Raw genomic sequence first — 12,847 nt, 5'->3', positions numbered from 1 at the left:
TTAATAATATTCCAAGGTCAGAGTCCCAGGAAATAACAGCAGCAATTCAGTCATCAAATATGTCTGACTTCAGAATCTATGTTCCAGGCTCTATGCACCATTGCTTCTCATTGAATAGGTGAAAATAAAAACCAAAGACCACAGGCAATTTTTTTCTGAAATCTCTGTAATGAGTTGGTAATTTATTTTAAAATCCAATAGATGTTTAATCATGAATGATGTCTGATGCTATTTTAAAATCTAAAATCTGCCTCTTTTTATTAAAGAACATGAGAGATTTCAAAAATTCATATTTTCCATTGTACTTCCCTTTTAGAATCCCAACCTTTTTATTATAGGTGAGTTGGAGACAGAAATAAGAACATTATCTTCGGAAGGACATAGAATACAGGAACTTCAGCCTCTTAGTCCCAGCTGAAATTACAGCCCTCTTCTAAGAGCTCTTTTTTCAGATAACTCAAAAGATGTCTACGATAAAAAAGGCACTTTGAGGAATTAAGAATGAGTGAGAAAGTCCTAACTTTTAAGAATTCTTTGATTCAGTGTGAAAATGGATATATGTGCTATAAGGAAGATAATATAAGAACCCCTAGTCTAGTCAGCATGAGAGAGAGAGAGACAGAGAGAGAGAGAGAAAGGGAGAGAGACAGAGAGAGGAGACAGGACAGAGAAAGGGAGACAGAGGCAAAGAGAGAAACATGTATCACATGGGGATTTCAGAATAGGCTTCATGGGAGAAGCAGCCCTAGAGAATTAGACAGATGCTAAAAAATGAGACCAGTTAAAGGCATTCAACAAATTTGCAGATTAAATGAACGTGCAGAGGAATGGGAAATGTATAGGTAAGGAGAGAGAGCAATTCAGGAGAGAGAAGGACTTAAAGAAGTTCATGAAAATAGAAGAAGGTTTAGAATTTCATTTAGTAAGGACTAAAGTATGTGTTTTTATTCATTCCTGCATTTAGTCACAAATCATGTATTTTGTGCTTGGAACTGTACACGGTATGAGGAGGAAAAGAACAGGAAAAGAATACTCTGCCCTGGCTGTGTTTACAGTAGTTTGATGTGAAGAGTACTCAATGCCCAGGAGTGGAAAAAGTAAGTTGGACCTGGGTCACAGAGGGGCTAAAATGCTGGCTTTGGATTTCATTCCTATGGTAACTGGGATCCTTTGAATACTTTAATGAGAAGTGCGGTACGATCAATTTAGAGTCAATTTGTGTAGATTTGTATATGAGGTTAAGGAGGAGCTATAGAACAGCAAGTTTTCTGGATATAGAGGTGCCCTTATCCTAGGGAAGTATGCATTGCTGAGCCAGAAAGGAAAAGACGAAGGATTTCTGTCTGTGGAATCACTAGAAATGAGGCCAATAGTGATGGGGAGAGAAGATGCTGAAAATAAGGTTACTGAGGGTTTGCTTGTAGAAATTTCAGATTTTCTGAGGTTATGGTGTAGCTAGTCCACTGGCTGGTATAGCTTGTGCTTAAAGCACAAACTAGAATTTTAGCAACTCCATCTGCCAGCTTGGGGACTGTAGACTAATAAGCTACTTGATTTCTATAAGCCTCTGTTCTCTCACTTATAAAATGTAAATAATCAGTACCATCTACCTCTTGGTAATAGTGCAAGGATTAAACATGATGATGCAATTACAGTGTTTGTCACCATTCTTGGCGTATAGTAAATGCTGAATTCAAAGGGTTCCATGATACACATGTAGACGCATCAGCACAGCTCAGTAGTTTTGTTGACATCTTTGTTGTTTTTATTGTTGTTGTTGACTTTATTACTGCCCAGGGGCCACTCTGAAAGTTATGGATTGACTACAGACATGGTTCAGTAAGTCAGGGTCCAATGAAGGTATAATATTCACAGCAATTATCTGAGAGAGACTTTGATATAAATAATTGTTTAGTAGGTATAAAGTTGACTTGGTAACTGAAAAGAATTCTTTTTTTTTTGAAATTGTGAAAACTTCTTTTCATAGAAAGAATTATTATTTATAGAAAGAATATTATACACAAATATCTCACATGGATGCAAACACAGAAGTCTGTTTAAAACATTAGCAAATAAAATCCAGCAATATGTAGAAAGTATAACATACCCGAGGAATGCAAATTTGTTTTAATTTTTGAAAACTAATCAATATATTTGCACATTGACAAAACAAAAGCAAAGCATTGTATGATCACCTCAGTAGATTCAGAAAAAGCATTTGACACAACTCAACACCCATTCATAATAAATTTTTTAAAAGATTGCCCCCAAATGATTAATAGAGGAAATTTTTTCAATCTGAAAAATGACATATACAAAAAGCTATAGCTAATATCATACTTAATGGTGAAAGACTGACCCCTCAGTGACTACTGAGTTAGCGATTCAGCAAGTTATTACCATCCCTGTGGCTGAGGAAACAAAGAAAAGAGGCTGGAGTTTATTCCAGTTAGAAGACTGGAACAGCTGGAACTCAGGCCTCCCAGAAAAGGGTGCTGCTTGCCTTTTTCTGGTGTCTCCAGAGTTAGAGTATCATTCCCCTGGGGCTGGGACCCAGACCTCTGAGGAGGGTGAACTACAAGGCTGGTGGCTGTCTCTGAGGGGGGCCATGATGTAGCCAGCTCTGCAAGTGTAGCAAAAAAATGCAAGCTGGACTCAGCTGCTGCTAAGGTGAAGGTGCTCCCAAAAACTGTAAGGAACAAGGCCCTGTGTCCTCCAGCTTTCCCGCTAGTGCCCCTCACTGACAGAACTTAACAGAGAGCTGTGAGCAAAGCAGAAATGTAGCTGGCAGAACTGCATTTCCAACATCTCCAAGCGGAGTATAGAAAAGTGATTCTGGAGCTGAGAGACAATAACTTACACACTGGAATAAAATAAATGATTTCGAAATGGACACAATTTAAAAATACACCAAAAATCACCTCAACTAAGTACATGATTCGGGACATTTAGGACGACTAAAGCTGTAATGGGGGAGCTACATCTGATGGTGGACTTGGTTGTGTTTTGTCTGATAGGTGGGATATGCCAGTGGACAGGTTTTGGGGAATCGTGTGGAGGAGAGGAGAGTGGTCTTGGCTGGGGAGGGGGTGAGGCAGATAATACAGGGAGACCTACGGCAATCATCAGGGTGAAGAGCAGGGGAGAGAAGATTCAGGCAAAGGTTATATTTAGGGATTTAACCTAAATCCTGTAGGTGATGAAATAAGTGTAGAGTTAAAAAAATTTTTTTTCAGAAAGATTTTCAGAATTAGCCTTCTGAATGTGTATTTATTTATTTACTTACTTAATGACACTAGCACCGAGGAGGACTCTCCGTTCTAGCAAAGCCAGCTATAGAAGATACAGTTATATTAGGTTAAATACACTTATATTAAAAGCATATCTGAGTTAATGGAGTTTCGTTTCAAAACATTACTGTGATAGCATAACTTTGGGATATTAATGTCACTTACTGCTTATGTCCATAAGCCATTGTTATCTCTTAAATTACCATTTTTACTCAAAACATAAAAACCAAAATAAACTTATGCAATTCAAATTAGATGAAAATTTTGAACCATTTTAAATATTGAAAACAATAAAATTTTAGAAGTCTTGAAAAGTAGATATTTTCCTGAATTTAGGGAAGCTTGAATGTGGCTTATACATTAAATAATAGTATAATACCACTATTAAATATTTTCAATGTGAAATTGTATATGGTTATACAGGAAAATGCTGCCAAGTTTAGAGTAACAAAGAACAAATATTAAATGAGTAACAAATGTTAACAATTGATGAAGTGTATATGGATAGTCAATGCATACGGGTATTCACTGCAATTTTACTATGGATTTGAAATTTTTCAAAATAAAAAGTTAAGGAATAAATAAGATTAAAGTCTTATTTAAAAGAGTAGTTAACGGCATTAAAGAAAACCCAAATCAAACAATTCTCATTATTTAGCTTTGCTTTTTATAAATTTCAAATGTTAAAATATTAAAGAAATTTATTTGTAAAATTAAAGTTTACATTCTTACTAATCCCATCTTACCTGTAAAGTAAGAATGTTGGCATAAAAAATATTTTATGCTGCTCCCAATTCTGTTTTTTTGTAATCTTCTGTGAACGTAATAATGCAGTACCTCAGGAAATGGAATCTCTTGCAAAGTTTGACTTGATTTTCAGTCTAACTTAGCAATAAGTTGATGTGAATTATTAGTATTCTCAGTATTTTACCAGAAAATAATTTTGAAATCAGAATAATGTGGCTGCATTTGAGAGCATATATTTTAGGGAGTGTATTTTGTTGGTTGGTTTTGTGGCAATTCAAACAATTCTAGTTTTTATTCTACTGTAAATTAGTCATACTCAGAAAATGCATTTCCTTTGGGCCACTGGAATGCCATGTTGCCCAGTAGTTTAGTGCTTCACAAATCTCTAGTGGTTTAAGAATAAACGTGATTTATTCAATCACCAACTACACTATGGAAACTACACAATGGAAAAATATAGCTCTAGACATAACACAAAAGAAGGTGCTATACTTGTTTTAAGAATCTGTCACTATTTCACATTCCTAAAACAGTTATCTGGTTTATAATTTAACTTAATTGTCACTCAATGTTTTCTAAAAAATACAGCAAAAGCAGAAAGTTGAATTTTTTTCTTTGTGCAAAAAAACTAATTTGGTTGTAAAAAGTAGTGAGAATTTTGTCTAGTGATATTCACTGATTGTTGAAATATTTATATAAAGATATGTTTAAAATATAAGTTACTTGAGAAGTACTATTATACTGTCTAATATTAAATTGATGTCTTATGTTTTGAAAATTATTTTTGAAACATTTATATGGAAAAAAATCACTTCCTAGTGAGGAGGTCTCAGAGTCAGGAGTCTCATTTTTAGTAGGAAAAAATGAGGACAAATAAAATTAAAAACAGAGAAGTTATTGCTCAGACAATACCACATTAACAAACTCTTTAAAATCCATTCATAGTAATAACATCAAGAATAAAAACAGATTGAGGGTTTTCTCCTTGTCAGATAAGATGTATTATGTACTTTACTTCCTTTTGAGAATTTATAATTTAAAACATTAATATTTCTTTGAGGGAATAAAAATCTTCTAGGTGGTCTTGTTATATTTAATTTAACATGCACACAAACCTACATTATATTTTGAATATATCCACTATATTTCAGTTCCTTGCTCATCCATTCCTGTCCACACAGCCTTATCCCTGGAGAAAAATAAACACACTTAAAAGGAAAATGAATTAAAAAAAAAAAAAAGCACATTAGGAAAATGATTTGAAAAAGGAAAAAAAAAAAACACCAAAAGACAATGCAAAACTGAAGCCAAAAAACATCGTACTAAAATACACATTAGACATAAAGTTTACTAACATGATGACCACCTGTTTGGGCCTCACCCAGCTTAAAGGTAGAACATTGCATCCTTTTTGAATGACCAGGGTAGCTCTCTTTGTCCCACTCCCTTACTTCTCACAGCTCACTACTGAACTGTTATCTGTTCATGACTCTCTCTCTGCTTTATAATTTTACGATATGTGTTTGTACTCCTACAAACCGAGTACTTAGCAGGGACTACATTTTCGTTTTTTCTTTTCTTTTTCTTGTTTTTTCAAGGGAAGATGTTTCTGTTCCTGTTAAAGCGATTCCAAGCTCTGTTGTCTGATAATTAACAGGTTGAAGTACTTGACAGTTTTGCAACTTGAAGGTACAAGCAGGTAGCAGTTATTTCCAAGCCATCATATTTTGCTCACAAAAAAAATCTATTTTTACCACAAACATACAGGCATGGGGCTTAGAGTGGTGGCTTCAAACTGTGTCTAAGCAGAATTCTGGATTAGAAATAACCACCAAAATTGCAAGCATTTTTCAAGCTCTAGAGATGTTCAGATATAATCTAAGAAATAGCATAGTATGATCAATTGAAGTAATACTGTTTTTGGAGCATTAGGTTATCCTAAATTTCAAGAAAACACAGGAAAGGATTAAGCCTTAAGATTTTCATAGTGCCTAAAGTGTAGTAAAAATGTATGCATTAATTTGATCATAAATTTAGCTGTTAAAAGGCTTTTGTTAAACAAAATTAATTTGTGGTTTTCTGTATATTTCTACCCTTACAAATTCTAAATCAATTTTATTAGTTAGTGTCCTTACTTTACTGGCAAAAGTCAGAAACCCATCTTACATGGTTTAAGTGTTTAAGGAAGAGGAGGGGTTGAACATTCACATAACTAATAGTCTAAAAGTATTATAATTTCAGCCATAGATGCATATTCAGGCACTGAAATCATTGGGAATCCCTACCTTTCCTTTCTCAGCTGAACTTCTCTGTCAAGTCATCTTTGGGAAGAATCTTTTTCCACGGGGTGGCGACAATGGCCCCTAGAAACTCCAAGGTTCCAGTTCTAAGCTCCTGAAGGAAAGGGCTCTACTTGCCCAATAATTGTGGGGGAAAAAAAAATCAAGAGAAAGATCTCTTTGGGTGGAATGCCTATCCTAGAAACGCTGTAGTCCCAATGAGGTGCTCAGTTTGGCCCAACCAGGCTCATGGACTCATTTCTTAGGAGAATGTAAGTCTCAGGAGAGTAAGGACTTGCTCTTATATAATGTTGTATACTCACAGGTTACCATAAATAAAAGTTACTTAATTTATATTTGATAAGTGGATTGCCTTAATTATTTAGGTCTTAGTTTCCACCACATTATATAAGAGCTGTGACTAGCAACTCCATGTGTATTTAAAGAGTGGTCTTCAGGCCATCATGATATACTTGCATTGTTTAAATTCAAAAAAAAATTTTTTTTAAGCATTGAAAAATTACAAGGAGAAAGTGGAAATGGTTTGCATGATTAAAGGTAAATCTAGTTACAGTTGAAAAAATTTGCATGGAAATATTTTTCTTTAGAACTCTTTATTAATTTAATTTCCTATGCCTCCCCATTTTTATATTGATTTCCAATCAAGAAGGATGCCTTCCTTTTTATGTGGCCTTTAGCTACCCTGGGACAACCTAGAAATGTTCTGGTCCTCTTTTATCAATTTTCAGCTTTTCTCCTCCCTCAATTTCTTACTTCTTTCTCACAAATTATCGTTTGACCTCAACCAGGCGCCTCCCCTTCTCTATTAGGTACAGTTACTCACGGCCTTTTCTGGAGAAAATGTTTCTACTTCCTTTGTCTTACCAAGGAGAGGCTGATACTCCCTGCAGGGTTTCTCCTAACCCAGCAGCGTGGAAATTTAGTGCAGCAGTGAAAAATTATGGGCCTAGATGGAACTTCAAAGCAGTTTCATTTCCCACAAATTAGCTATTAGTAAAAGACTATGCTCTCATTAGCTATAGGCTAACTCAGATTTACCAGTCAGCCATGATTTTATCTTTCTCGGACCAATTTTAACCACTTCTATCAGAAGTAGTAGCTTTACCCACAAATGAGGTGGATAATTAAAATTATATTATGTATTAATATATGAAAATTATTTTATACTACTCATCTTGCAAAGGGCCTTATCGGCATCATTAAGTGTCCATGCCGAAATGGTTAGTAGGCATTATCAATTGCACCTTATAGATGCAGAAGCTGTGTTAGGATGTTACACAATTTACCTGAGTTCCCTTGGCCATAAGGGGAGAGCTGACATTTGAATCCGGTCTCTGTATGTGAGCTCCCATGCTCATTGTCTTTGTCCTATACTGTGTACCTTAAAATCAGATAAGATTTTCTTTTTGATTATTTTTTGAATATAATATTTGTTACATACAAAAGAACATGTTAAATTCAATTTAGCAGTATAAGATACATATGCCTATATTTATATTTTTACTTTTAAACCTTTATATTTTTAGTGCTTTTTTGTGATTTTTAATAAGCCAACTTTTCTGCAAACATTGAAATTTAGAGGTACAAAATTCAGATAATTAGCTGTGTCAGCATCCTGGAAAATACAGTTCAAAGTCATGGTTTCAGTAGAAAAAGATGCCCCAGGCATAAAATTCTACTAGAAAGCCCAATGATGCTTATAGTGCCATTAGAAAAATAGTGAAGGGTACTGGGACTTTTGTTTCTTTTTAAAATCTAGCACTGTTCCTCCTGGTTTTCAGTATTTTTCTGCATATTAGACCTATAAAGTAGTTCCAGTTTTGTAACTATCACATCAATTGAAAAGGTTTTTCAGATATTTATATGGTATTACAGATTTTGTGGGATGTCTTGAAAGACTTCATTTCAAAATCCTACAGTCATAATAAACAATGATTCTAATGACACAGCTTTTTGTTTATTTGTTTGTTTTGTTTTACATAAACCACTAGTAACACCAGACTTACAAACCCATGTATCCCACTCTCATCTCTTTGGATAGTATTGTTATAGAAATATTACTTATTTGTATTGTGTCTGAATCAGTTAATTCATAAAACATACATATAATCTATTCTTTTCTCTTAGGGTAGTACTACTATAGGAATTCTCACATGCCTATAAGTGAATAGTAATATTATTACATGCTTGGTACAAAGGTGAAGTACCAACATTATTTTACTGTTGATATGTTTCTTTTTGCTGAACTTTCTAAAGCATAGTCTGGACACATTTAAAAATTTTTGTTTTAATACATAGAGTCACAAGAATGATGCAGGTTTTTAAACAGTTAGCAAAGTCTTCTATTAACCAATTTTTAATCACTTAACAATAAACTGAAAGTAAAGATTGGCCATATGAAAAATTGTAGTTCCTAAAATGAAATAGTGGAAACTTACTTGCTGATTCTTAGATTCTTATATTTTTCCATGCTGCGTTTCTCTATTGTGAGTTCATTGGTGAAAATGCAGATTTCATAATTAAATATAAAAATTGAGGCGTTCACACAGATATGCTAATAACTCCATTAAACTTCTCCCTTTATATGTAAATTCGAGCCCAGATGTTGCATCATTTGCAAATCTTGCAATTAAAGCATTTTATAACTTCAGTTATGCAAAGGGGCAGCAGACTGGAAAATGGGTAAAATTGCTTGGCTAGGACATTACCATGGCAACATACTGACCTCCATTCAATTAGTTACCATTGAAGATTTAACTATTAATTATAGTGGTCAAAAGTGGATATCATCTGAATCTCCTCTTACCTTTTTAATATGGACATTTTTCACTCACCATAAATCTTTGACTTTTAGAGGCAAGGCTCCCAAACTGAAGCATTAAAACTGATACAGCTTAAGTACTGATGGAAGTGAGGGTCAGGAAAGGAATCTCATTTATCAGCCATATTCAGGATAGTTCTCCAACTTTCTGTAATCTAAGCACTCTGTCAGGCAAGCTTCAAAGTGAATATTCATTACTGCTCATTTTTCTCATTGAACTCTGCATTCTGTGCGTCAGCAATTACCTCTTACTTTAGAAAGCCATCCTTAATTAGGGCCACAACCATCACCAGGGAGCCTCTGAAATAGATAGATGTCCCATATTCGGTTGACTTTTACATTTTCCAGCAAAAAGTTATTGTTTTCTTGGCAAAATAGAAAAGAAGTGTTGTGAGTTAATTACAGAGATACTTAATAAATGATGAAAAAAATTGTTTCCATTTTAACAGACTTAAACATAAGAATCTTATATTTAATGAAGTTAATATGATACTGTTAATATGATGAATACTGATCTTACAGAACATGTTTCAATCACTATATTCACGGTCCTAAAATAATAAACACTCTTTAGACATATGGAAATGTAATCAGCTGCTGTCTTCCATCCACACTGCAATCGTCACAGCTTCCTCATTCATCAAGTATTTACTAGTCATTGCTACTGTACACAAGGCAGTGTTCAGTGTGCTGGGGATACGGTGATGTCCAAGGGTGGCAAGATCCCTGCTCAACTTTAGGGAGATAGAAAATCATTGAATGAAAAAGCAAATATCAGTTAATAAGAGGTTTTATGCCAAGGATTAAAACAAAGCAAAAGAATTGCCAGGTATCCATTTGGACAGCGGTAAGTAGTGTTAGCAGTATAAATGGAGATAAGTGTACATGCTCAGAAAAGTTTTTTCTTGAAAATAGGTTTTTTAAATAAAAATAAATTTAAAGTTCAAATAAAAATAAAGATACCTTAATACTCACTTGACTTCACAAGGGACACATGCAAAAGGAATGTTGGACAGTTCTGATAAATAAATTCCTTTGGCTAAAGTTCAGAGCAAGATTTCTCACTTGTTTATTTATATTTTTTTGCTATTATAAATTATGGCTAATATGATTGTGAACGTTTCTGATGCACATATGCAAAAATTACTTCTGTTAATATTTCCAGGGGTGGAATTGCTGGATTTTACCTTAGAGAATAGTCAAAAGTCCATCAACAGGAGAGTGAGAAGATCAATTATAGTCTAGTCAACCATTAAATATTATACAGCCATTAAAATGCATAAATTATAGCTAGTTATAAGTAATCAATGAGTTCATCTTAATGCAATATTGAATGAAAAAATCAAGATCTATAAAACTACAAGCTAGTTTTTATAAAATATGTATTTATTTAGAAACAACAGATTGTTTTAGAATACCTTTATATGTAATAAATATGGATTTTTTTTCCTTCAAGAAAAAAAAACATTATTATAAAATTCAGAAAAATAGTTACCTCAGTGGGAGGGAAAAATCAAGGGTTGGGGAGAGCACATAGATCCATGTAAGCTTTTGGTGATCTAGTTTTTGACTTAGGGTGTCGGTTTAATTGCTATTCATTATATTTTTAAAAACTGGTGAAGGAAAAAGAGGGAAAAAGAAGAGAGGAAGTAAGAGGGGCGGAAGGAAGGGTCGCTGATCCTCCTGAGTTGGTCCCCAATAAGGGTCCTCCTGCCTGGGGTTGCTGGAGCCAGTAGAACAAGACAGAGTTCAATTCAGAAGCGAAGGAAAGCTTTGTTTTTCGGTCAAAGAGTGGAGGGGTGGGAGCTCCTGCTCTAGGGCCCGAGATTTACCCGCCAGGCTGTGGGCGGGGCTGCTTCACAGGAATCCCGTCAGTGGGGAGGGGCGGAGCTCTCGCCGGGCGGGCGCAGCTGCGGCTCAGGCTCCAGACCACAGCGCAGGCGCGCACGGCGTCTCTGCACACAGCCCGCCGCCGCCGCCGCCGCCGCCGCCGCCATCTTGAGTGGCGGTGTTCTCTGCGGCTTCCGCACACCGTCCTGAGGAGCAGCTGTTTCACACTAGCAGCTCCTGTTTGAGCGGCCTGGGCCGAGGCCTCTGGTTGTGGCACCCTGTGAGTAAGTGAAACCAGACGGAGCACAGAGGAAAAGACAAAGGTTAGACTTTGTTTTATCATCCAGTTTCTATTTTTATTTCCTAAGAATTGTTACTGGGCTTTGCTAGTGACAAAAGGACAGGAGGAAAGAAAGGAGGGAGGGAAGGAAAAAATAGGGTCACGGACCAATGATGCTAATGTGTCAGGAGCCAAAGATTATGATTAAACAATTATTTGAACAAAAATTTCTTTAAAAATAAGAATGTTTTATTGTATGGCACCATTACATTTTTACACAAAAGCCTTTAAGAATAAACAAAATAATTTCTTAGGTATTTTCCGTTTAAGATGGGAATACTATTCTTCCTTTGGATATAAGAATTTTTGATATATCTGCTTTAAACCGTGTTGATTTGATTATTAAACCATTCTTCATGTGCTCAGCTCAATTTTAAGTGTTTTAAGCAAAAGCAGCTAACAGCAAGTAATAAAAGCTAGTGAAGCGGATGTAATAAGCTAATTGTGGCAGTTTTATCAAGACATTATTGTAAATATGGGTCTTGTTGCTTTGTGTCCTGGGATCACATCACTGGTAGTGTTGCCAGGAAAAGGAAATAAGAATTGCCTCCCCCCAAAAAAGAATTTTTAACGAAAGACGAAAGATGTGACATAAGCATGGTTTTTATTAGAGAAGTGAAAAAAATAGTGTAAGATAGCACACTCCGGAGAATTGGGAGCGGGCCAATCCAAGAGAGGAAAAATGGCGCCGGTCCTTTGTTCTTCCTATATTTATATCCTGGTTTTGTGATTGATTGATTGATTGATTAATTGATTGACTGACAACTCAGGTTCCCCCTGCTCTGGTTGATTGACAGCTCAGCTTCCTTGTGCTCTGGTTAATTGACATCTCCTTGTGTTCTGGGTTGTTCCTTTCCCTTCCTCTCCCCCTGCCCAGTGCTCACTTCTATCTAACAATAGTAGCCGGGATTCCACAGTGGCTGTCAGTAGATAAAAGTTCTGTGTTTGTTTTTAAGAGTCAAAGTTGGTTAAAACTGGCGCGAAAATACTTGATATTTGTCCCATAAAAGTATTATTTATTACATCCTTTTTTCCCTAAAATGCACTCAGAATTCATAGATTTTATATCTCAAACAATATCACACATGGCACAGTTAACCTCTTCTCTCACCACACACATTACCTTCACTTATTTAGATGGCATTACTAAAAAGCAGTTAAAACTGGCCAAAAAAATGAAGCTATCTTTGCAAAATTAAGTACAAACAGCCATTGGCAGCAGGAAAGAATTGTGCAGAATCAAATCAAAAGAGCAGCCTGCTTTATAAGCAGTTGTAAGTCTTATTACCCTCCCTCCTTTTTTTATATTAAAGGACTTTGACAAAATTTTGTTATTTGTCATTTCACTCACTGAAAACTTCAGACCTCTGAGACATTTTGGCAGTCTTGAACTTGCAGATGCTGCTCTTGTGCCTGAAGGCATTAAGAAATCATTGAAGTCTGTAGCAAACACAGATTATCATTTAAACCCTTCTTTATCATTTTAAATAATTGCTTGACTCTCATTTTATGTAAAGTT

At 35.3% G+C, this 12,847-nt stretch overlaps 1 protein-coding gene and 1 long non-coding RNA gene across 6 annotated transcripts in view; both read left to right on the top strand.

The window, feature by feature from the left end:
* ROBO2 (roundabout guidance receptor 2) overlaps positions 1–12,847 on the top strand; it is a 1,146,283-nt gene that overhangs the window by 268,537 nt on the left and 864,899 nt on the right. The window lies entirely within an intron of this gene.
* The window catches only part of LOC140698161 (uncharacterized), a 100,037-nt gene continuing 98,338 nt past the window's right edge, over positions 11,149–12,847 (top strand). The window contains exon 1 of the long non-coding RNA XR_012075721.1: positions 11,149–11,311. This is a non-coding gene — a long non-coding RNA (uncharacterized lncRNA). The remainder of the gene's footprint in view (positions 11,312–12,847) is intronic.

Source organism: Vicugna pacos, chromosome 1 (genome assembly GCF_048564905.1).
Source record: "Vicugna pacos chromosome 1, VicPac4, whole genome shotgun sequence".
Classification (NCBI taxonomy): Eukaryota; Metazoa; Chordata; class Mammalia; order Artiodactyla; family Camelidae; genus Vicugna; species Vicugna pacos.
The sequence above is the reverse complement of the archived record's forward strand: the minus strand, read 5'-3'. Positions and strand labels throughout refer to the sequence as shown.